The sequence below is a fragment of the Rhincodon typus genome, chromosome 29 (assembly GCF_021869965.1).
Source record: "Rhincodon typus isolate 14 chromosome 29, sRhiTyp1.1, whole genome shotgun sequence".
In the NCBI taxonomy this organism is placed as follows: Eukaryota; Metazoa; Chordata; class Chondrichthyes; order Orectolobiformes; family Rhincodontidae; genus Rhincodon; species Rhincodon typus.
The window spans coordinates 24,184,370-24,208,955 of NC_063360.1; the positions used below are offsets into that span (position 1 = coordinate 24,184,370).

General features: G+C 40.1%; 1 long non-coding RNA gene across 2 annotated transcripts in view; it reads right to left on the reverse strand.

Annotated features, from left to right (window-relative positions):
- Positions 1–16,553: 16,553 nt before the first annotated feature.
- The window catches only part of LOC125486482, a 31,463-nt gene continuing 23,430 nt past the window's right edge, over positions 16,554–24,586 (reverse strand). Inside the window, exons 2-4 of one of the 2 annotated variants that reach the window (XR_007265141.1) lie at positions 22,130–22,215; positions 17,807–18,762; positions 16,554–16,695 (exon numbers count right to left, since the gene is read on the reverse strand). This is a non-coding gene — a long non-coding RNA (uncharacterized LOC125486482). Of the gene's footprint in view, positions 16,696–17,806; positions 18,763–22,129; positions 22,216–24,586 lie in introns of those variants that run through there. The other variant, XR_007265140.1, reaches the window with a different exon arrangement.

Sequence of the window (24,586 nt, forward strand, 5' to 3'; positions counted from 1 at the left end):
CTGTTTAGTCTAACAGTCCCACATGTAATGTAGGCTTGTGTAGTTCTTGGGCAAGGATAGGATAGGGCTGAGCGCTGCTGTAGTTTGTTTTTTAAGCCTGGCGTTACCATCAGATTGAATTACTTTGCTAGTATGTTGTTGACCTCATATAAAGGTTGTCGTTCAGATGAGTTTTAGGAATGGACTGCACCCAAGGAACCGTGCCGTAGTTTGAGTTAACATCTTCAAGAGAAACCAAGAAAAGTTAAATTTCCCCGGTAATAACTCTTTTTATTTTGGTTTAATCTAATTGTCTTTACACAAACCATATTTGATGGTTTTTTTATCAAAAACAACTGTCTCCATCGTCAGTAAAATATTGGCTTTGATGAGTCGTCTATTGTTCGGTGAGTTGATGACGTAGAGAAGGCACAGATGGATTTTGGTGTGTTTTTCATTTTGGCCACAGGAGAAGACTAATTTGATGTGCTCCCTCTGTCCTGCTTAACACCTTGCCAGTTTTAGCAGATTACATTGTTCACTCAGTTCCTGAACACACGGTATGCTACTGATTCTAACTACTCCCTGCTAGCAATCTTCTGTTATGGTACATCTGTCTTGCGTCATCTGTATGCATCCATTGTAACCCATCTGCAGTCACTGTGACTGTCATCCTGCCATGCTTGTGTGAAGTCCTCTTTCGCCTGCCTTCCTATTTGACCTGAAAAGATTTTTGTAATTTTTCAGTTCTGCTCAAAAAGTTTTACTGGCAAAGCCTGCAGAATATCCACCAGTGGAATTTAATTCCAGCTAAACCTGATTGGCTCCAAGGTTGTGCTAATATGACCTTCAGAACTCTCCTTCCCCAACTTTAAATATAAAAGGAAGTGCTCTAGACTGCAGACAGCATATGACATCTTTGTGATGACCATAAGCAAAGGAGCCCAAAATTTTAGTAGTACTTTCTCCTCGAGCTCCTCTTCAGAGGTTGATTGTGCACGATTTTAAACAACAAACAACTAAAAGGATGTTAATTTGTCCATTGTCAGATGTACGTTATAACTTGTTTGGGGCAACGTACTTGTACACTAGCAAGATAGATGAATCTGATATTCAAGTCCATAAATGAATTGTACTCTGTTAATTTGTACTTAATGTAAATCAAATTAACATCTTTCAATAAAATATCTATTCAGTGTTATTTGGTTTTACAGAGTTAATCAAACTTGTATGCCATGTCTTTGAGAGAATTTGCAAAGGGATCATGTGCCTCTGTCAACGTTAACTCCTCAACTCAGTTGTATGATTCCTTGCAAAATTGTGACACATATGGGTTTCTTTACAGCTTCAACAATAAAGTGACCAGGCACTTTAGTACTGCTTTAACACATTACAGGCTTGAGACTGATATTGCATTACTTAGTGCAATTTCATTGGTAATGATGGGCATGGTCATTTGTTTTTCTAAGGTTATTTTGCTGAACCTGCTATTCAGGCCCAACTGTGTGGGCTTTTCTGGAACTTAACTGCAGTGAATTGCAACCACATAATCTGAAAACAGTTGTATTTTGTCAGCACCATGGACACCTGGAGATCCTGTGTCAAAGGAATCATGATTTCCTGGCCCTGTGCTGAGGATGAGTGTGACTGGTCTTTCAACTCTGGATGTGTGAGATCCTTCATCTCATGCTCTGATGTGCGATGGTTTCTTAATCAGTGAAAAGCGGTTTCCTAAAAATTTGCAAGCAGACCTCTTTGTTTGGAATCATAATCCTTTTCACCTAAGGGGCATGTAAATAACAAAATGAATTTAATGTGTACTGGGTTCAGGGTCTACAAATCCATCTTGGTAAACCCCATGACACTGATCATCTTGCTGACAGCTTCTAAAGAATATTGCTGCAGTCCTGTTGAATAAGAGGTCTCTAGAACCAGAAGAGAACAGTTGAGAATCTGGCAGCACACGACTAACTAAGAAAATCTAATGTATGGTAACCTTTTAATATGTGGGTGATAAAATCCTTCATACATCTGTGTCAGCCAGGTTCTTTTGAATTTCACAGCCCCTGATCTAACTAACCTAATCTGGATTTGTCAGACCTTCCTTGAGATGTGTTTGGAAATCATTAATTAGCATGACAGCAATTGTCTGATAATCCATTCCTTTGATAGAATTTCAGTTTGTTGATCCAACTTTGAGACACTCATCACCCGATCTAGAAAAATGGGCTACTATCTTTGTTCCCAAGATGAAGGCTACATTAGATTTGATTTGTTCATTGATTTAAAATTGCAAATACTTGTTTCTTCCCAGTTATACAGTTAATATAGAGTTTTGGTAATTCCTTAATGGTCCCATAAACTATAATTTCTTTTGATTATCAATGCTGTTTTAATATCCCAAAGGAGAAACCCAATTCCATGTGGAAACAGATTGTCCTATTAATATGTCTATTGAATTGAAGTATGCCTATTGTATAAATTACATAGATCAACTTGTTTTTGTTTTGGTGATGAGAGTTGAACATAGCTACTCCGTAAGCCAATTGGAAATGTCAGTTCTTGTGATTATTTGTAATCAACTTGATTTAGCTATGTTATGGCACACTCCAGGACAGGTAGAACTTGGACCTAGACCTTCTGGCACAGAGGTAGGGGCACTACCACTGAGCCCTAAGGTCCTCTTGTGCACTGGGAAACAAGTTTGAGAAGATCCTACAAATAGAAATGTATTTCAGTATTGTAAAAACTGATATTGATGTCTAAATAACTTTTGAAGTTTAGGCTGATTTTGAACAATTCTAATGTTTTAATAAATAGAAATGGTAGCAAACATGCTTTTAAAAAAACAATACTGTGAATGCTAGAAATCCAAAATAAAAACAAAGTGATGCTTTAAAAACGTCTGAATTGAATGGGAGGAATCATATTCGACTCAGTGTTGATTTTAGAAATTAGATTCTTCCTGTTAAGTGGTTTGTGATGTCAGTTGTGCTTTTTGCTTTATTTCCTTTAGTACTTGTTGGATATTTGGCAAGTGTACATTTCTTTTCATATAAAAGTTGCTGTCTTTATCTCTCTCATACCTGAGTGACCATGCTTTGCATAGTTCTGGTTGTATCTGCTCACAGATAGCTCTGTCTCTTGGCTAATTGTAAGTTTGTGCTGTAACTTTGGAGATAATTAAATATATCCCACAAACATCAGTATTATACATGATCATATTTATGTTAGTACACCTGTGGTGTTCCAGGTTTGTTTGTCTCCTGGAGCAGCTATCTAAATTCCTTGCTATCACTGAGCAATATTCACCACACTTGTGTAGTTTACTTGGCTCTGATGCTCCAGGGATTATAGCCCCAGCCTATTCAGCCTCCAGCCCTGGCAACTTCCTTGTAAATCTTTTCTGAACACTTTTAAGTTTCACAACATCCTTCCTATAGCAGGGTAACCAGAATTGCACGCAGTATTCCACCAATGTCCTGCACAGCTGCAACATGACAACTCCTATATTAAATGCATTGTCCAATAAAGGCATTGAAAAAGACAAAAGTTTATTTTGCACTTTTCTTCAAATAAGAAAAGAAATCCGAATTTATTTTAAATCAATTGCTTCCTCTCTCACTCAAATGTATTATATAATTATAAAATAATTACAGTAACATTTATAATAAACAATAATTTAACAACACCAGTATCCAGAACACCACATACTTTCTCCTGTTTTACTTTCAATGTCTACTCTTTATTTTACCTCACTTATGCCATCTTGACCCTAAAACTAAACCAATATTTATTCTATTGCAATTGCATTTATTTTTAGCAATATATATTCATTACAGTTTCTTTTATCCAATTGTTCTATTGTATTTGTAATGAATAATTTTATGCTGACATCTATGGCCAGTATCTTTATAATTATAACAGTAGCCCCACCCAACAACCATCTAGAGAGTTGGATGAACACAGCAGGCCAAGCAGCATCATAGGAGCAGAGAGGCTGACGTTTCGGGCCTAGACCCTTCATCAGAAAAGGGGGAGGGGAAGAGGGTTTTGAAATAAATAGGGAGAGAGTGGGAGGCGGATAGAGGAGAGGATAGGTGGAGAGGAAACAAACAGGTCGAAGAGGCGGGGATGGAGCCAGTAAAGGTGAGTGTAGGTAGGGAGTTAGGAAGGGGATAGGTCAGTCCAGGGAGGACGGACAGGTCAAGGGGGCGGGATGAGGTTGGTCGGTAGGAGATGGAGGTGTGGCTTGAGATGGGAGGAGGGGATAGGTGGGAGGAAGAACAGGTTAGGGAGGCAGGAACGAGCTGGACTGGTTTTGGGATGCGGTAGGGGGAGGGGAGATTTTGTCCACGCAATAAGAACCAAAAAAGAATACCCCTCGTCCTCACGTACCACCCCACCAACCTCCGGATCCAACGCATCATTCTCCGACACTTCCGCCATCTGCAATCCGACCCCACCACCAAAGACATCTTTCCCTCCCCACCCTTATCTGCTTTGCGGAGGGACAACTCTCTCCGTGACTCCCTTGTCCGCTCCACAATCCCCTCCAGCTCCACCACACCCGGCACTTTTCCCTGCAACCTCAGGAAGTGCTACACCTGCCCCCGTACCTCCTCCCTCACCCCCATCCCAGGCCCCAAGAAGACTTTCCACATCAAGCAGATGTTCACCTGCACATCTGCCAATGTGGTATACTGCATCTGCTGTACCCGGTGTGGCTTCCTCTACATTGGGGAAACCAAGCGGAGACTCGGGGACCGCTTTGCAGAACACCTACGCTCGGTTCGCAATAAACAACTGCACCTCCCAGTCGCGAACCATTTCAACTCCCCCTCCCATTCCTCAGACGACATGTCCATCCTGGGCCTCCTGCAGTGCCACAACGATGCCACCCGAAGGTTGCAGGAACAGCAACTCATATTCCGCTTGGGAACCCTGCAGCCCAATGGTATCAATGTGGATTTCACAAGTTTCAAAATCTCCCCTCCCCCTACCGCATCCCAAAACCAGTCCAGCTCGTCCCTGCCTCCCTAACCTGTTCTTCCTCCCACCTATCCCCTCCTCCCACCTCAAGCCACACCTCCATCTCCTACCGACCAACCTCATCCCGCCCCCTTGACCTGTCCGTCCTCCCTGGACTGACCTATCCCCTTCCTAACTCCCTACCTACACTCACCTTTCCTGGCTCCATCCCCGCCTCTTCGACCTGTTTGTTTCCTCTCCACCTATCCTCTCCTCTATCCCTCTTCTATCCGCCTCCCACTCTCTCCCTATTTATTTCAAAACCCCCTTCCCCTCCCCCTTTTCTGATGAAGGGTCTAGGCCCGAAATGTCAGCCTCTCTGCTCCTATGATGCTGCTTGGCCTGCTGTGTTCATCCAGCCCTGCACCTTGTTGTCTCGGATTCTCCAGCATCTGCAGTTCCTACTATCTCTGATTCAATTTTAACCATCTAGAGAGATTCGGATTCAGGTTTTATTGTCCCAGTTATTGATTTCACACTTTCTCACTGTTTTTGAGCTTTCACCATTGTTTGGTATAAGGACAAGGAATAGGGGAAAATAACTTAAATAATGTCATCATACGGCACAATAAATCCTATTGTACTTTTTGATTATATTGAGATCTCTGAGAATACACTCGCTGTTTGCTTTAATGCAATTTTTGTTTGTCGAGGTCACACTGAAAAGTGATTGTGGGTGAATTAATCTTTGTAGGCTCAACCTTAATCAGCTTTTACCATGTCCTTTCTCAGCAAATGTTAATTTTATCTCTTTGTGCTGGTAGGTGCAGCAGCTGTCTCCAAACCAGTTTTCCAGTTTAGATAGTTGAGATACGCAGGAGGAGGAGGAGGGGGAAGAATAAGAATCCAAGTTTTGTTTGATGATAGTAATTCTTTATGGTAGGATCTGGACTTGCATTCATTGATCTATTTCAATGTTGGGACATGACATACAGAGGGAGGAGTTTCTTGGTTTCCCACAGCTTCTCAACTGATTTTAAAGTGACATTGGTGGAGAACTGGGATTAAACAAATTATTCACCACCACCGTAGTCTAAGAGAAAATGGAAATAAAATACTTTTTATTTGTAACTGATTTTAAGACTGGCTGAAAGTTTGATGTCTAAATCATTTATTGATTTGTGCTTTGCTTTTTATCACTCCATATCTAACCTTTGTCACTGATAGTAGCATGACTGCAGTCGTGTTTTAATTTTAATTCGGCATTTTTTAGTTTGCAGTTGTACTGAATTATGAGCTGAATATTATCGTTTAAGCAGTCACTGCATAGCTTTGACTCATCACACAGAACTATTAAAGTACTTATAGCTTTTGCACTGCTTAACCATATGGTGCTAATGTTTATTTAGCAATCTCTCTGGGTGGTTTGTATAGAGTAGATAGCGGAATGTTGATAGATTTCAGGATTTTTGGTTTTTGCGGTTAGTTTGTAATTCTTTTGTCCTGTGTTCTTTAAAAGTAGTTGGCTGATAGCACTCAGTGGGAGTGTCCTTGTTCTGTTTCCTTCTGGTTGGCTTATAAGTAGTTGGCTTTGAGCACTCGGAACCCCTTTTAACTGCAATGCAGGGTGACTATTGAGTGGTTCTTTGTGACCTTTGTAGGGGAGGAGATGGCCTTGTGATATTATTGCTGAACTGTAAATCCGGAGTCCTAGATGATGTTCTGGAGACCCAGGTTTGAATCCTGCTGCTGCAGATGATGGAATTTGAATTTAATAACAAACCTGGAATTAAGAGCCCAATGATGACCATGAATTTATTGTCGATTGTTGGAAAAACCCATCTGGTTCACAAATGACCTTTAGGAAAGGAGACTGCCATCCTTACCTGATCTGGCCTGCAAGTAATTCCAGACCCACAGCAATGTGGTTAACTCTTAACTGCCCTCTGGGATGGGCAATAAATGTTGGCTGAACCAGCGACACGACACCCCTTAACCCATGACTAAATTAATCTTCACAGCACGCTAGCATTTGACCCTAGGCTAGTACACCCCAACCTCCGTTCACAAGCACACACAGATCAGCGTGGTGTTCAGTCTTTAACTCCATTGTTTTTGTATGTTTCTGAATGGATAAAACTTAAATGTCCATAAGACATGGCTTTCTGCTGTGTGTGGGAGGTGGATGGGGTGATAGTTTGTCCCTTCATTATCTCTTCCTGTCACCTCTCTCTCTCTATCTTTCCCTGTTGGATGTCTCCCTGGCTCCTTACGGGGATGACATTCCAGAGTGCTGACAGAACTTTGCCAGATAGCAATCAAGAGTCTATTTTTTTCTGTTTGAACCAGTTCACTTTTAACGTGTAAAACAAAACACATTTTGAAATTAAGAAGTGTCCATAGTATTTTGGGATTCTGATCCAGCGTCATGACAATATTCATTATGACAATATTATTTCTGAGCGAGGATTAAGATGATGCTATGTAAACTTTATTTTTCCAATGACTGATTCCTGGGATGACGGGGCTGACATAAGCAGAGACTGAACTGGTTGGGACTATATTCACTAGAGTTTAGAAGAACGAGAGGGATCTCATAGAAACCTGTAAAATTCTAATGATTAAACATGGTAGATAAATGAAGAATGTTCTCAATAGAAAAGTCCAGGTTCCAGGGAGTCCAGAAAAAAGTGTCACAGTCTAAGGACAAGCGATAGGTTGTTTAAGATAGAGATGAGGAGAAATTCTTTCATCTGAAGACTGGTAAGCCTGTGGTATTCTCTGCCACAAGAACCTGTTGAGGCCAAAACATTGAAGACTTTCAAGAAGGGTGTAGATATAGTTCTTAACACTAAATAGATAAAAATGTATGTGGGGAAAATGTGAACAAGGCATTAAGTTGGATAATCAGTTATCATCATATTGAAAAGCAAAGTAGGCTGAATGGCCTACTCCTCCTCCTATATTCTATGTTTTTAGGGAGTAAAGTAAACAAAAGTATATACCCTTTTTATGAAGTTGAAACTTATGAATTGGCTGTTTTCTGTATTCAGACAACTTGCGGATGAATCAAGTGAACTGCTACTTAGAAACAAAAACTGAAATTGCTGGAGAAACTCAGCAAGTCTGGCAGCATCTGTGGAGATAACAAAAGAGCTAACATTTTGAGAACTGAAGTGTTCTGTAGAAGGGTCACTGGACTTGAAACATTAACTCTGCTGACTCTCCGCAGATGTTGCCAGACCTGCTGAGTTTCACCACCAGTTTCTGATTTTGTTTCAGATCTTCAGCGTTCACAGTTCTTTGTTTTATATAATTGTGCTACTGTTGGTACTTGCTGCTTTAACTGCAGCTGCCACTGGGAGTGCAATCTGACCTTTTATAAGGAGTTGAAATAGATTAAAACTTTGAAGAATAGATTGTAGGAGTCATGCTTTTTGCTGAGTGACACCCAGTTTGTGGCCTGTCAATATTTTGAGTGCATTTTTTGAGGTGGGATGAGCATTGTAAAATGATACTTATTTGGAAAATGATATGAAATTCAAAGTGCTGATTATACTGAGTCAGGATTCACTGTTCCAACTGAGCCAAGATGTTCCAAGTTGTGGGTTTCGTAACCGGTCAACCATGCCAGTACAGCATTGCTTCTCCAGACATTGAAGGGTGTTTCTACTGTGGTGCATTATAAATCCACCACATTATATCAATGATGCAGCAAATGAATCATACATGAGTGATTGAGCATCACAAAAATAGAACAGGTTTAGACCTCCTGAAACCTGGAGTAGTTCATCCTGCCAAGTTTATACTTGGAACAGGGTCAGTTTCAAGTTTTCAACCAACTAATTGCTTGGCTTTTTGGAAATTGAATTGCCTTAACTATTCAATGTGTTATCAGACACAAAATACTTTTAAAATGCCTGTCACTTGCAATAAAAAGGCTTTGAGGAAATTAACTATTCTTTATGTAGAAATTTTTTTATGTTTAAATCCATGAGCTGTATTCAAGTCATTCTCTATTTAGTTTTGTTACAACTGAAGTGCAGTTTTAATTACAAGGCAAAGCTTTAGTTAGTGAGTTTGTTAATGAATTTGCTGCTAGGACACACCCAGATAAATATAGCTTAAGATGCCTACATTATGTTATCCATGTATAATTTTCACCAGATATGCAAGACCCCACAATGTATAACAGTCTTATTTTGCTTAATGTAAGTAATGCATACACCTCCCAAACAACATAAAAAACATTTGGCCAGTTTCCTTTTGTATTTCATTCTTCTTTTGCCAGCAGCTGGCTTCTACCATCTAGGCTTGCATGTTTGGGATGTGAGTGGAGGTCATGATGATGGTGGTAGCGTTCAGGCAGATCTCTCCATGGATCTAATCTGGTGAAACAAATACAGACAAATATTTTGTTGAACATAATAATGTCAAATTCACTCATTTATATTTGCTGTGCACTCTCTACTCGCTCCCCCAAAAAAACTAAAATAGAGCATGTACATCTCCCCAAAGTGCTTAAAACTTGGTTTTGAAACTTATCCAAAGACAAATAGTATTAGGCATCCTGAAGGACTTGGATGTGCTTGATGACTTGCTGCAAATTATAGATGCACATATTGAGGTCAATATTTGCAATAGGGCTTCTTTCTAAGATTGCAAAATAACTTGATGTTTGCACAACTGAAATTCAAATATACTTCTTTATGAAAACTAGCCACTCTATGATAAAGAAATTATCGGGGCCGAAATTGGTCTGCATAGCACCAGTTTCCTGGGGTCAAATGGGTGCTGGAGTATATTATTACCTTTGTAAATTTGAGAGACTTTTTCTTCGTTAGGTGACCAGGGTGCTGCTGATAAATGCTGCAGATAAATGCACGCTAATGGCAGTCCAAGTCTTGCAATCCTTTCCCAGGAGGATGGTAATAACAGCTGGGAATTGATCTGCTTTATTTGCAAGCTGCTGGGGTGGACTGAAGAGAGGGATGCACCAGCAGGCAACTGCAGCTACAAGATAAATGAGGTACCAATGTAAGCCTGGACTTAGATTTACCCATTTCATACATCTAGTTTGTATTGGTGATCAGTGCTTTGCAATGTTCATCAATAGTATATTAATTTACATGCAAAATGACTTGACAGAAGATTTATCACTTTATGAAGAAAAAATTCTAGCCAAATGCCTTTGGTGCTTGTGCAGTGATTGGTGTGAAATGAGCAATGTGGTTGGTTAACTCAGTTGGAAAGCTGGTTTGCAATGCTGTGATGCCAACAGTGTGGGTTCAATTCCTGTACCAGCTGAGATTACCATGAAAGCTCATCTTCTCAACCTTACCCCTTTCCTGAGGTGTGGTGACCCTCAGGTTAAACTCACCACCAATCATCTCCCTCTAATGAGAGAGCAGACTTGTCATCTGGTAGAACTATGGTGACTTTACTTTTTCAGTTTTGCATCAGCAGCATCGAAGCCACCAGCCCAACTGGAAATTTTTCTTTAAACAAAGGACTTCTAAACTAATTATGTTACGTCTTTCAGATAACTGCATGCGCCCAGAGTTTGCGGTTAGTATGTGCAAGAATGGCTTCCCCATCTAAAAACAAAATGATTAAAGCTGAAATTGAAACTAACTTCGGTGTGAATCAGATTAATGTCCTTTCAACTCTTAGCCCTGGTTTGCTTCCCAGCTTGACATAGTTAAATGAAATAAAAACAGAAGGTGCTGGAGAAACTCACCGGGTCTGGCAGCATCATTTTTGATTTTGAAGAAATCTTGGACTCAACATTAACTTTCTTCCTCTCTCTACACATGCTTCCAGACCTCCTGAGTTTCTTAACATTCTATCTTTTACGTCAGGTCTCCAGTGCCCACAGCATTTTGCGTTTATGATAAAGATGGAAGTCTGCTCTTACCTTCGGTCCTGCACTTTCCAACTTAAAGAAAAGTTTGTAATGAGGTCATGATAGATGTGAGCAGTTTGTATGTAATTTTTTTAGTTTGATGTTGCCGTTGGAAAGAATTATTCTCAAACTGGGGGTGATTTTCAGGCTGAGCCTGAAACTAGTGCAGTATAGTTGGTGCACTCATGGAACTTGCTCATGCCCAAAGTTGAAGAATCTGAACCAAATCGATGGCCTGTGCTAAAGGTCACTCTTAAAAAAGATTTGTCTGTTTCTGCATGGAGTTGGCCAATGATTTGGTCCTTTTGGAAAGGGGAGTGGATCATGGAGACAGAGAATGGCGTGGCGTGAATGCTCCCTTTAAAAGCAACTTATTAAAATGTTCCAGCGAGCAGGAGGCAGCCCAAGTCAAGTTTAGCTTTGGGTCTCATTTGAATTGAATTAGCAAACCTCAAGCACCCACCAGGCTGTCTAATGTACCATGAAAGACAATTTCTAGCTGGTTTCAATTCTGAGTTGGCCCACAGTCACATCCTGGAGAAGTTAAAGCCGAGATAGGCAACCCTGGGCTGTCAGTGACACCCACTGTATTTTTGTTGTGCCAAAAGGAGGACAGGTACATCTTATAGTTCTACAGTAATGAAGTGTTTTGTGATCTTTAGTTAAGTGTCCTCACCTGATTAAGCTGCTGAGGACATACATGACTGGTTAGCTGCTTGCCTGATTACAGGCCAGCCTGAATATAGCTCATACTGTAAAGGTGCATTTCTAATTTCTACTGTCTTACTTTGTGGGCACAGTATTGGTGGTCTGAGTTGAACTTCACATTTTCTGGGTGTGTTCTCTTTAAAGCTACCATATTCATGATATAAGATTGCTGTGATACTATTATGTGAAGGACAACATGAAAGGTAACTAATACTGTTCTTTGCTTCCGTCTGAGTCACTCCCTAGTTTTTTCTGATTTCCTGCCCATCTGAAGTATTTCTGTCTGGACTTGAGACAATAAAGGGATCTCTTTGTTGCCATGTTCTTGAGTATTTGGTTAACGCCCTGCATTTGGTCTGTGTCTTGTAAGGATATCTGCAGTCATGTTTGAACGAGCTGCCTTCTGCCCATTTAGATTACTATGATCAAGTGAACAATTTTAACAGTGCTAAGTGAATATTTTTGCTTCCCCATGCCAGCTTTCTCCTTTCATCTGAAAGAAATTGACTTCTCAATGCAGCAATGCTTCAAAGTCACTGATCCTCTCTGGTTCTCTGGGACTTCAATAGTCAAGTGACAGTTGTTAGTAATATTTGTGTGAGCACAAAGGTAAACTGACACTCCAGTGCAAGACTGAGGGAATCCTGGTGAAGGGTACCAACCCGAAGCGTTGACTTTCCTGCTCCTCTGCTACTGCCTGACCTGCTGTGTATCTCCAGCTCCACACTGTATTGACAATACCTAGGGAATGTTGTACTGTCAAAGACCTGAGACCTTGTCTGCTCTCTCTAGTGGATGCAAAAGCTCTAGTACTACCTTGAAGAGGATTAGATACTGGTTCTCTCCAGTATCTAATCCCAGATCCATTTCCTGACCAGCATCACTATTGGGGATGATCTGGACATTCTCGCATTGGGAGCTTGCTGTGCACAAATTGGCAGCTGTGTGCCCTATATTACAACAGTGACTTCACTTCAAAAAGTATTTTGTTGATTGTAAAGTGCTTTAGGACATCATGAGATTATGACTATATAAATGCAAAGTTTTCTTTAGTGAGGGTGTTACAGATATGAATTTTGTAAAATTATGGGACTATCTTTATAATGTAAGGCAAAATGGAGGGATGAAGATGATCATGTGATCTGCTCTGGGGTGTAGTTTGTCTGATCCAGGTGATTTATCCACGTTCAGACCTTTAAGCTTCCCCAGCACCACCACCTCAGTGATGGCCACTACACTCACCTCTGCCTCCTGATTCTCTTGAAGTTCTGGTATGCTGCTGGTGTCTTCCATTGTGAAGGCTGATGCAAAGTACCTGTTCAGTTCCTCCCCTATTTCTTTGTTCCTGATTAATACTTCTCCAGCCTTATTTTCCGACGGTCCAATGTTCCCTCTTGCTTCTCTGTTACTTTTTAATTTTTTAAAAAAAATCTCTTGCAGTCCTCTTTTATATTACTAGCCAGCTTACCCTCATATTTCATCTTCTCCCCCCAGTTGCTTTTCTAGTTAACCTGCGCTGGTTTTTAAAGGCTTCCCATTAATCTTCACCAGATTGTATGCTTTTTCTTTTGCTTTTATGCTGTCCTTAACTTCCCTTGTCAGCCACAATATGTTTTTTCTTCCTTGAGATGAATTTCTGCTGTGCCTCCAAAATTACCCCACAAACTCCTGCCATTTAACGCTCCACTGTTTTCCCTGCTAGACTCCCCTTACAATCAACTCTGGCCAGCTCCTCCCTCATGTCTTTTTAGTTATTTTTGCACAATTGTTAGGCTGTTACATCTGAGTCCAGCTTCTCTCTCTCAAACTATACCATGAATGCTATCATATGTTAGAATTATTATCCTTCCAATAGGCAATAAGGAATTTTAATATTTTTCAAAATGTTATTACATCTTTGTTATTGGTCTCCACTAAGATTGTAACATGCATCAATGCACTATTCAAATGCAAGGAGCATCAAAGCCAGGTTTCTTGATCTTGCCGCCATCCACACATAAGCACATCAAGCAGTAATCATAGAAAATCGAACATAGCACTGTACAATACAAGAACAGGCATTTCGGCCCACCATGTGTGCACTGACCATGATGCCATTCCGAAATAATCCCATCTGCCTGCACGTGGTCTGTATCCCACTATTCCCTGTCTGTTGATCTGTCTGTCTCGACGATTCTTAAACATTGCTAACATGTCTGCTTCTACCACCTCCCCTGGCAGCAAATTCCAAGCACCTACCACCCTCTATGGAAAGAAAAATGTGCCTCATATATCTCTTTTAAACACTCCCCCTCTCACCTTAAACCTATGCACCTCATATTTTTCAGCCTGGGAATAAGACTCTAATAATCCAGCCTATCCATGCCTCTCATAATTTTATATACTTCTTTCAGGTCACCCCTTAGCCTCTGATGCCCTAGTGAACACAATCCAAGTTTGTCCAACCTCTCCTTATTGCCAAAACACTCCAATCCAGACAACATCCTGGTTAACCTTTCTTGCATTCTCTCCAAAGCCTCCACATCCTTCATTTAGTGTGGTGACCAGAACTACACACAATACTCCAAATGTGGCCAAATTAAAGTTTTATACAGCTGCAACATGACTTGCCACCTTTTATACTCAATGAAGGCAAGCATGCCGTATGTTTTCTTTACCACCTTGTCCACTTGAGGTGCCACTTTCAAGAGGCAATGGACTTACACCCCAGGATTCTTCTGTATATCAATGCTCCTAAGGATCCTGCCATTTACTGCATACTTTGATCTTGCATTTGACCTCCCAAAATGCATCACCTCACACTTATGTAGTTTTAACTCCTTCTGCCATTTCTTTGGCCAAATTTCCAACTGATATATATCCTGCTGTATCCTTTGATAACCTTCCTCACTATCCACAACTCCACCAATTTTCATGTCATGTGTGAACTTATTAATCAAGTCACCTATATTTTCAACAAAATCATTTATATATTACAAACAAGAGGTCCCAGCACCAATCCTTGTGGAACACCACTGATCACAGACTTCCAGTCAGAAAAGCACCCCTCCACAACTACCCTCTGTCTTCTATGACCAAGCCAATTTTGTATCCAACTTGCCGACTGACCATGGATGCCATGTGACTTAATCTTCTGGACTAGCCTATCATGAGGGACCGTGTCAAATGCTTTGGTCCATATAGACAACATCAACTGCCCTCCCCTCATCAATCATCTTTGTTACTTCCTCAAGAAAACTCAATCAACAGAACTCTGGCAATTCTTCTCTCTGATCCAAAGGTTTCAAGGTCAGTCTTAGTATCCTGGCTGACTTATCTAAATAAACACAGGGAGAAACGTTTATGAGACAATGCTGACAGAGTTAGAGGAGGAGTGTATGAGGTGGCACGGTGACTCAGTGGATAGCACTGTTGCCTCACAGCGCCAGGGACCCGGGTTCAATTCCACCCTTAGGCGACTGTCTGTGTGGAGTTTGCACATTCTCCCTGTATCTGTGTGGGCTTTCTCCAGGTGCTCCAGTTTTCTCCCACAGTCCAAAGATGTGCAGGCTAGGTGGATTGGCCATGCTAAATTGCCCGTAGTGTTTAGGGACGTGTAGATTAGAGTTATAGGGGGATGGGTCTGGGTGGGATGCTGTAAGGGTCAATGTGGACTTGTTGGGCCGAAGGGCTTGTTTATACAGTGTAGGGATTCTTTGATCTATTCGATGATGAGTAGGAGGAGACTTGAGTGCAGCACAAACACCAACATAGACTAGTTGTGCCAAGTGGCCCGTTTCTGTGCTGTACTTTCTATCTAGTATTTTTACATAGTTAGACCTGAAATTACAATTACGCCTCTTCTTTATGACGTATTGTCCAACTACAGTCATTTCAAGAATCTTCAAAATTACCACAAGTACCTTATGAATCATTTCACATTTTGGAAAATCTTCAAAAACAATTAAAATTCTGCTTGAAACTGCAAGTGTAGCATAAAGTTCTGTCCTTGCAATGGGTATTGAAGTCTTTTAATGTTGTTCAAACAACCTTAGACTGCACACTACAAAGTTTCACTGAATTGTTACAGTGCAGCAGGAAACAATTTGGCCCATGATATCTGCAACAGTTCTCTGAAAATTCTGACATAGTGCCAATCTCCTGCCTTACCCCCAAACCCCCTGTGCGTTATTTCTCATTAAGTAATCATGCATTGAATACCTCAATTGGACCTGCCTCTACCCAACTTCTAGGCAGTGCCTTCCAAATCCAGATCACTTGCTGTGTGAAAAAGTTTCTTTTCTCTTGTTGTATTTGCAAAATACTTTAAAACTGTACTCTCAGCTTCTTCCTATCTACCCTATAGACCTGTCATGATTTTGAACACTTCCATCAAGTCCCCTCTTTACTTTATCCTCTGCAAGGTAAAGGCACCAACTTCTCTGATCTATCCTCATTGTTGTAGTTTTTCAACCCTGAACTATTCTAGCATGCATATTCACTGGAGAACTTAAAGCATTAATCAAAGAAGAATAGAATTTTCCCAATGCCCTGGAAAATATTTTTGCTTCAATCTCAGGGCAATTTACTTATTTTCTAAAAAAAAAAGCATCTGCACTTGACTGTAATTTATCGAAGATGAAGGACTTTGATTTTGTTGCATGAGATTTGAACATTCATAGCTCCCAAAAATCACAATTCTTTATTTCACCGGCAGCAGGTTTTTACAAACATGATGAAAAATTAAGGTTAAACAAGGAAGTATTTACTTTTGGTCGAGGAATCCTTTGTTCATCTGCTCCTTCTTTCCATGAGTTCTCCTTTTACGCAAAGAAACCATTTTTTTTCAGAGTTGGTCTGTTGGACATCTCCAATTGGTCTCTCTCATCATCACCATCTATTGGTGGACGTCATGTCATGACTGCTTGAGCTCCCCTGCTCAGTGTCTTCCCTCACAGACGCCATCCGCTACTGGAAGTTCTGTCACACAGCTGTATCCGAGAGACTTGAGGAGATATTGTGAAATGAAAATCTTTCTTGAGCTCTGTTTGAGTCCATGCTCATCTATTGAGCAACTGAATCACTAGGTATTAAGTACTTCTTGTCTCTCAACTGGTTTCTTTAAAGAGATACTGTACTTAGCTTCAATGCCCCTGGGTTGTGGAGGAGAATATTAGCCAGGTTAAATATTATTTTAGAATGCCCCTTTTATTATAGAGTTCCATCAAGTTGACTGTTTCTTGGTTGGCATTAAAGTTTCCTACAAATAGGAAGAGTAAATAGGGTCTCACATTGACTGCAGTAATAAAAAGAACAGTCATGGTTCCCATTTCTCATCCACTGTTTAGTTATTACAGTTGAAAATGTGTTGCTTTTGGGTGAGGGTATGATTATGTTGGCTTTGACACTCCTACAGAATCACTCACTGCTGTTACTGACAAGTAGTTAACAGCCACTTTGACAGTGTAAAGGGTGAGACCTGTAGGATCAACACAGAGTCAACATTTTTAGAAGATGGAAAACGAGCTAGAATTGCTTTCGAAACAAAAAAAAATCATCCTCCTAAGGATGTGTTCCCAAGGTCAAAGCAAATGAGCATTTTTTATACCTGAGGCAGCTTGCAGCGTGTAATGTCAGGCCACTGTTATTTCAGATAATAAGCATAAGCAACTAATGGTGAAATGTAATTTTCCAGTGGGTCAAATGAACGCCTGAAGAAAGGTCATGAAGATAGATTGATGCTCAGCAATTTGGATGGTAGAGTCATAACCTGGAACTCCCAAATACCAAATGACACCACTTATTTAATTCTTCATTTGAATTTAGGTGTGAGATGTGTTAAAAGTAGAGATCGAGACAGTTAAGTAAGTTGTTTCATGGGCAAGTTGTAAAAATGCGTAACGTATGTTCTTTGGCAAAAAAGTAGAAGTTTGTAACTAATTAACCAATATGATTAATATCTATAATTCATCCCTTAACAGTCAACCTTGTATGCAGTAAGCTTTCATATTCACAAACACATGAATTTCATATCAATGGAAAATTTTAACTATGTAGATAAATGAAGTGAGGAGCAAAAGAGATGAGACATCAAGGGAATAAGTCTGTCATATGAGGTTCGTAATTACTAAGCTGGATCCACCCACTCTGACATCATCACAGTCAATTTACAAGCACACTTTCTACATAAAAATGCCTTGTTAAGATCTTAAGAGGTGGCAATTGTGTTTACAATTCTTTTTTCAATATCTTCATGTGCATTACCTTCTTGTCTAAATATAGCACACTTCCCAGTCGTTTCATTCCAGTTGCTATTCCTTTTGTATGAAAACTGACTGAAGGTTCCAGCCAGCAATGTGATCACATTTGGCAAATACAGGCATATCAGGAGCTGTGTGTGGATTTGGAAGGGGTTTGGAGAGAGATCCCACAGGCTTGTGGGATTGAAAGAGATTACCAGCATTGCAAATCTTAATATTATGTTGATGGATTTGAATGTTTTTATAATACTCATTAAGTCAATGCAGAAAATAGTGTTGTGACTCACAAGTTACAAGACAGATATATGGAACGAGAAAAATCTTGGCTGTCCATGCATTTCGATGTCGTGATATAACTAATGGGCAAGATGTGGACGTGTTACCCAAGAAAACCCTGCCAACACAGAGACTGAACTTAGGCATGTTGGTGTCATTAAGTTTTAACCAATTGAGTGATTAGCTCCCCTCCCCCAAAAAGGGATTTCATATGATATGAAGGTGAATTTTGTTTCCTTTTCTCTTTTCCTGCATTCAACAATGGATCCTGACTGCTATCAGCTTGGAATGTGTCTTAGCTTCTTGACTAGTCAACGTGGTTAATTTATTGACAAAATGGCGATCAAAGTAGAATATGTCACTCTAAGTAATTGGTGTTTATGAAATACTCCACTGCAGAACCATTTTTCATGTTGACACCTAAAATGGATCTGTTAAAATTGTGATAAAGACTTGTTGAGCACTCTTTATTGTTACAGCAGAATAAAAGCCCATTTTACACACCAGACAGTATTCTGTGGTCAGTGGTGAAGCAACTGTGCTCGTGTTGCCTGCCCATGAAGATTGTGAGTTCCGTGGTGTGGTTTTCACCTTTCCTGACAACAAGTTGGATCTGGCAACAAGTCAAGGGGATCTCCGGATATCAGCACTAGTGATCTCAACAGCAGATCTGGCAGCCAAATGCTGAAAAAGAGCAAAACCAGAATGCTAAAAGCATTGAATCCATTCACTTCTGATTTCAGAATTTCAAATAGTGAAATAATATAAAAATTATGATAAAAGCCAAAACGTTACACACTTTTTTAAAAGTGTGGAATTTTTAAGTCTTAATGGTGAAATCAACATCAGAAAAATAAGTTGTATGTTTATCTAAAGCAATGAGGAAGTTTCACAGTGATTGTGAGCTTAATAAGCTTCAGTTACAAGGGTTTTTACAGTGAGCAGAAGAGCACAGAGTGGAAGAATTTGCTAACACAGAAAGTTTCACTTGATTGCAGGCTGGAGATATGGGTCCAACAGCACACCGTATTGAGGAACAAAGACCCACCAACAGCAGCTTCTAGATTTCCCCTTTATTTCATGCATGTGCAGGCTTATAAATTGCTGTGACCTTCAGTGGGAAAACAGTGACAATTTTGCTGTCATTGTCATTGCAAAATGCAGCAATCACACCCACAAGTGACAGGCAATGACCATCTCCAGCAAGAGACTATCTAACCATCTCCCCTTGAATTTCAATGGCATTACCATGTGCTGAATCCCCTACTATTAGTGGGTTTTACCATTGAACAGAAACTGAACTGAGCAATTTACATAAATACCGTGGCTACAAGAGCTGGTCAATAGCTGCGACTTCAGTGGTGAATAACTCATTTCACAATTCCCCAAAGCCTGTTCACCATCTACACAGCACAAGTCAGGAGTGTGATGAATACCTTCCAGTTCCCTGGATAAGTGCAGCTCCTATGTTCCTACCATCCAGGACAAAGTAATCCACTTGATTAGCACCCCATCTACCACCTTCAACGTTCATTCCCTCCACCACTGTTGCACAGTAACACTAGTGTGTACCATCTACAAGATGCACTGCAGCAACTCACCAAGATTCATGTGACAGTATCTTTTGAATCCACAAACTCTACCGCTTAAAGGGATAAGGGCAGTAATTGCAGGTGAACAGTACAACTTGCAAACTCCCCTCCAGGTCACACACCACCCTGACTTCGAGCTCCATTGCATTCCTTCACTGTTGTTGGGTCAAAATCCTGCAAATCCATTCCTAACAGCACTGTGGGTGTCCCTGCACCTCGAGGAGTGCAGTAGTTCCTGAAGAAGGCACACAACCACCTTCCAGGGACAATTAGGGATGGGAAATAAATGCTGGCCTACATCCTGTGAGAGAGATTTTAAAAAGACATGAGGGGCAAATTTTTTTATAGACTGGCTGGTTTGTGTTTGGAATGAATGTCCTGAGGAAGTGGTGGATACGGGTACAATTAAAACCTTTAGAAGACATTTGGATAAGTACATGAACAGGAAAGTTTCGGAGGGATATGGGCCAGGAGCAGACAGGTGGGACTAGTTTAGTTTTGTTTGACATGGACTGGTTGGACCAAAGGGTCTATTTCCATGCTGTATGACTCTATGACTCTATGATATAGTCCACATAAGGCTGAGTGCACTCTGACCAGAGCCAAAGTGCTAGTCCTTTGTTTATTCACAAATCTGTGGAGGTGCCAGTGTTGGACTGGGGTGGACAAGGTCAGATGTCACACGACACCCGGTGATAGTACAACAGATTTATTTAAAATCACAAGCTTTCAGAGGCATTGCAGCAGCGCTCCAAAAGCTTGTGATTTTAAATAAACCTGTTGGACTATAACCCAGTGTTGTGTGACTTCTGACCTTATTCACACATAGGATGTGGATCTTGCAGGCATGGCCAGTATTTATCAGCCATTCCTTTTTAACTGAAGGTTTTGCCAGGCCATTTCATGGGCAGGTAGGATCCAACTACATTGCAGTGGATCTGAAGTCACATGTAGGCCTGACCAGGTAAGGAAAGCAGACTGCCTTCTGTGAAGGGTATTGATGAACACAATCAGTGATAGTTTTGTGGTTACTATTTCTGAGATTAGTTTAGTAATTCCAGATTTAATCTATTGAATTTAAATTTTATCAGATGCTGTGGTGGGATTTGAACTCATAGACCAAGATCATTAACCAGAGAACTGTATTACTAGTCCTGTGCCATTACCACTACATCACGATCTGTCCCAATGACTTGGCTACTTCACTGGAATGCATGCTAGGGAAACACCTATTCTGCTGAAATGAATAGATCCCTATAAAATGGATTCTACAGAATGTGCAGTCGCGACCAAAACATTAGGAGTAAATGACACCAATAATTCAGCAATGGTACTTAATATTTTATCTGAAGAGAATATACATTGAGGAATTGATATTTTCTGAACGTTTATGTAAGCTATTAGTCTCTTTACCTTGCTTTCCTCCTTTAATAAACACATTAAATCATCCTCTTTGACCAAATTGTGGTTATCTGACTTACTATCTCGTTTTGAGGCTCAGTGTCATCATTTAGATTATAATGCTACTGCAAAGTGCCTTGGGATATTTATTTACACTAAAGGTGCTATGTAAATATAAACTATTGAAACAATCAAAATTGACAGGGAAGGAAATTAGAACTGATGTTGCATATTTTTTTCCAATCTCCTCGTAGCTGACATGAAGTTGAAACATCTGTTTTATTCATATCTTCACATTTTATGCTAATTGTGTAAAGTCACAGAATGAGATTAGTTCTATGTTCAAGATTATTTAATGACAAAGTATCTGAAGTATTTTTATAGAAGTGTTAGTCGTAATACAACATGTAGAAACAACAGTGTTCAGAGTCCTTTGCCAGGTAAAAGTTAACATAACCTGGTCACAGCTGTATTTTTAGCATCAGAATTAAAAACACCAAGGCCTTTAAGTGCTCAGGATTTGTAATGCCAAAGCGGCTTTTTGTTTTGTAATACCTTCTTCTGTCAACAGGTGTCACCAGGGGAATTTCTGCAAAGGTTTTGAAATACTAGAAGAAAGTAGTCATTAGTTATGAAATACATTTATTTGGTTTATATATTAATTTAGCATTTAAAGATAATTAAGGTTCCATTTGGTTATTTGCTAATTTTGCCACTCCTCTTCCCCTGCAAATTTTATTGCATGTGGAGTGATTCTGTGATGTTATGCTCAATGATTGTGTAAGGGTCATTGTTGGTACAGAGGCTTATTGGATCCCTATTCCATTCCAACAATGTCATTATTGTGTAATCATATCAAATAGTGCAACTGGTACTGTTCCAGGAGAAGGAAATAAAAGTTACTGTCTTCTATTCAAATATCTTCCCCATAATTGTTTGGAAATTATATCAGAAAATTGTTGCTTATCAGTAATTCAGTATCCTTAATGTTTGTTGGCTAATTAATACAAGCTGTTACCCCATAATTTTTTTAAAAATCCTCTCGATGAACTACTAACCTCTTCAGAGTTGGGAACTTCTTCCTTCTTTTAAGCAAAATTCAAGATGAAGGGACTGGCCCAAGGATAGATCCAAAATGACAGGTCTGTGTGAGGCAGGAAAATCAAGGAAATTTAAATATTGTTGAAGCATTTTTATGACATTTTATTTCAAAGAGTTTGAAGGTGGGTACACTCTTGAAAATATTTTGCCTTGAACTGAAAGCATAAAACATGTCGATCAAATTGAGGTGGGTCCTCTCAGCTTGCCTTTTGTAGAAAAAAAAGTCATGTGATCATTTTCAGGTAAAGGTTCACATTGACATTTTCAACATATATGGTTCATAGGTCAATTGTGGCTTTAAGAGTCTGGCAGGAAGTTTACACCAACCCGCATAGAAACAATTGTAAACTTTGATCTGATATTTACACATGCACATGAAAGAGAAAGAGCATTTTGAGAAACTTAAAGTCATTCAATAGGACACGATGGCTCAGTGGTTAGCACTGTTGCCTCAAAGCACCAGGGACCCAGCCTTGGGCGACTGTCTGTGTGGAGTTTGCATATTCTCCCTGTATCTGCGTGGGTTTCCGCTGGGTGCTCTGGATTTCCTCCCACAGTCCAAAGATGTGCAGTTTAGATGGATTGCTAAATTGCTCCATAGTGTCCTAGGGTGTGCATGCTAGGTGTATCAGCCATGGTAAATGCGGGGTTACGGGGATAGGGTGGAGTGTGGACCTGGATGGGATGCACTTTGGAGGGTCAGTGCAGACTCAATGCATGGAATGACATCTATCTGCACTGTAGAGATTCTACGATTCATGCAGTTTGTGTTACCTAGCTCACAATTATGTTGCAAGTATGTACTATTCCATCTATAAATGACACAATCCATATTTGTATGGTAGGGTTAAGCTAGTACTCTGATTAAAGTTGCCAACCCTTCTGGATTGTCCGGGAACTAAAGAATTCAAGGAATCAAAAAGAAAAATCATTAAAATAAGGTTACTTTTCATTTCTCTTTATCAGTTATAAAAATATTGATGAATATTTTGTTATGCCTCATGGTTAGTATGCAGTGTACCTTTAAGAGACACACTTGTAATATCAACACTGAATCACGGCATGTGACCTGAAGGTATACAACTCTCAAATTCCATCTTAATTGGGGCCATGAGAAGCATGACATGAAAGTATGCTACTAGCTGTAAATGAATAGCATAATATTAGCTAAAGTGCCTGTGACTGTAAAATTTGTACATATCGGGAGCTGTAGTAATTATCTGTTGAATCTTTCAATGCCACATTACCCACGTCTAATGCATATGTTGTGGGAACTTACAAAACATTACTGCATCAGATAAAATTACCCTGATGAAAGCATAGCCACTACACAGATCAGTGACAGATAAAAGATGCATTGCTGGGACGGCATGTGATAAAACATCTAAGAAAATGCCTCCCATCCTACCAAAGTTGCCATCCCCAGGAATGACATGCAACCAAATCTTGACTGGCAGAGTGTTCGTTTTGTAAGTTGCTTATTATCATCAAGTGCTGGATCTCCCAAGATAACCTAAACACTTCCATGTGCCTGGGCTCCTATCTCACTCCCAGATCCTGCAGAAGGGAGTATTTTCTGAGTCTACTTGCCTTTTCTTCCACTCTGAGGAGACTATGTTTCCTCTTGCCCTTCTGCAATGCCTTTTGTTTTAGCAAGCTCAGTTTCATGCTTTTCATGCTCCGACTTTAATTTGATGTATTTGGGGTTTAGCAAAACAGTGCAGTTAGCACCTGCTTCTACCTCTGTAAAGACAATGGTATAATGATGTTGCTAAGTTGCTGATCCAGAGAATAATCAATCCAGGGACTGAGGTTTGTGCTTCAAACCCCAGTGCACGTTTCTATCTTCAGCTCATATGCCAGTTTGTGCCAGCTACAGTCAGATAATGTAATAGTCCAATCTGTGGAGCAAAGACTTACAGGTGCAGGTATTAGTAAAGATCAAACTAAAGGAAATCCCTCAATATTTCAATGGTTAATGATGACATTCATTTCACAACTATTAATATTTGTCGGAGTCTTATTGTTACTTACCATTAGTCTTCATGTCAGCTGACTGCAAGGGGAAAGCTGCTATTTTTTCCCAGATGAATTCCCTCTGTGAATATACTGAGTCATGCTGTGAAACAGTTCCATCAGCATCAATCACCTTCCAGTAGTCTATCAGTCTGAATAACAAACTATACACCTGCTGGTGTATCACTTCACTTTTTATTTTCATGGGTCCTGAAAGCCAGGAATGATGAGAAATACTCGGCTACTGTCACCCCAGATGTCATCATTTTCATAAGAGAGAAGGAGGAACTGAGGCTTGAGACTTCTCTGTGAGGGACATGAACAGGTCATATGCCTTGATTGAGATCAATGATTTCTCCCAGCTGTGTGGCTCTGTGGCAGTCAGGAATATGCCACTT